Here is a 1,947-nt window from a genome sequence, read left to right as displayed (position 1 = left end):
AAGAGTGCACTGTTTACACGCCAGGATTCATATTAAACTCCCCTGACCTTTTCCTGAAAAGATTCCTTGTAAATCTTAAAATGGTTAGCAAATCTTCAAGCAGAGATATCTATTTAAAAAAAAAAATCCCCCAAAAGAACCAAAAGCAAAGGAGGAGGAGGAAGATAATTAGAAGACAGGAGGGTAAATGCGAATAAATTTTAAGATATACTCTATACCTGTATATCTTGGTATTTTCATGGGTTTTTCTTGTTTTTTTTTTTTTGAAACTTTTCTTCATTTTAAGTTGATATTTTGAACCAGGCTGTAGATGTGATACAGCATCTTTGAAAAGGGGCCAGTGCATTCCACTATGGAAAGGGTCATTCCATTCTACAGACCATTTACTAAGCACCGAGTGACCTTCAGCTGTAAGTGTCAAGCTTTAAGTAATTGTAAATCACAAACTAGGAACGAATTGGGTGGTTCTGAGGTAAACTAAATCATCATCATCGCTATCATCATCATCATCATTGAAATCAGCAAACCTATCACCAACATCTTTACCCCATTACCACCACCATCACCACCACCATTGCCATTATAGTTGTCATCGTCATCATCATCATCATCGTTACCAGCATCATCATCAACATCATCAAAAGCAGCAACTCCATCCCTAACATTATCACCCCATCATCATCATCATCGTCGTCGTCATCACCATCATCATCATCAGCGCCCTATTACTACCATCAGCATCACCACTGCCGTCATTGTTGTTGTCATCATCAACATCGTCATTTACAACAATCGGTACATCTACTACCACCAGCACTTCTACCACCACCATCGCTGCTGTACAAAATCAGTACAAAGCCGGTATTTAATATACTCTTTATTCTTCTGTTTCTATGGCTGAGAAACTGATACAATATATTATTATGTCATCATCATCATCACATCACTTGTTTTAGAGAGTTTGTTGAATGTAAATATGATATTTGATAGTAGAGAGAGAGAGAGGGAGAGAGGGGGTGATAAGGAGGAAGAGGTGGGGTTTGTCTGTCTAACAGCTAAGCTCAGACTTCCACTGCTAAAATACATAGTTGTTACAACCTCATTCAACAACAGACAGACATCATAACAATGGTTTTCCAGAATACCATGTGACATTTTGTTATTGAAAACTGCCAAGATCTAAATAACTTCACAGAGCTATTTTCATCATCACAATACTGCTCTGCAAAACAAAAGCTTTGATGCATATATATATATATATATATATATATAAAATTACCACCATCATTAAATATGAATGTATGCATGTGTCTGTCTCTATATATACATACATACATTATTGTATGTAACCATACATGCTTACACACATACATACATACATACACACATTGGGATAGAGAAGAGAAACTGCATAGTTGTGGAAATTAGTTGCCCAGTGGAGGTTAACATAAAGCTGAAGATCAGTGAAAAAGAGAATACCTACGCTGAACTATTGAGTAATCTGCAGTTACTCTATCCAGATTAAAAGTTCAGGTTTATACCTGTAATTATTGGGGCTTTGAGATATGTAACACACTGCTTAAATAACAATCTTGAGAAATTAGGCTTCTCAACATCAGAAAGGAGAAAGCTAATTCAAAGACTACAGATCAAATCCATCACTAGCACTGTAAAAATCTGTAAAACTTTCCAGAAGTTTATCATTTAAATATATATAAGCATGTCTAGATATGTAACTATATGCATGGGAATATATGCATAAAACATACAAATTTGCACATACATACATACATACATACAAACAAACAAAAATACCCTGTTGTTGATGTTGAAATTGCAGTGAATGATCATTGGATCTAGGTTAGAAACCGGTTCTTTCTCTATTGGCAAGAAATCTTGAAATAAACTGAATAATGACATACACACACACACACACACACACATACA

At 35.4% G+C, this 1,947-nt stretch overlaps 1 protein-coding gene across 2 annotated transcripts in view; it reads right to left on the bottom strand.

Annotated features, from left to right (window-relative positions):
* LOC106875097 (uncharacterized) overlaps positions 1-1,947 on the bottom strand; it is a 106,169-nt gene that overhangs the window by 73,546 nt on the left and 30,676 nt on the right. The window contains exon 1 of one of the 2 annotated variants that reach the window (XM_052971924.1): positions 219-835. The exons of the other annotated variant lie outside the window; for it this stretch is intronic. The gene's annotated coding sequence lies outside the window, so the exon portion shown is untranslated. Of the gene's footprint in view, positions 1-218; positions 836-1,947 lie in introns of those variants that run through there. 2 annotated transcript variants of the gene reach the window in all.

This window comes from Octopus bimaculoides, chromosome 11, assembly GCF_001194135.2.
Source record: "Octopus bimaculoides isolate UCB-OBI-ISO-001 chromosome 11, ASM119413v2, whole genome shotgun sequence".
Lineage (NCBI taxonomy): Eukaryota > Metazoa > Mollusca > Cephalopoda > Octopoda > Octopodidae > Octopus > Octopus bimaculoides.
This window is presented reverse-complemented; position numbering and strand designations above follow the sequence as displayed.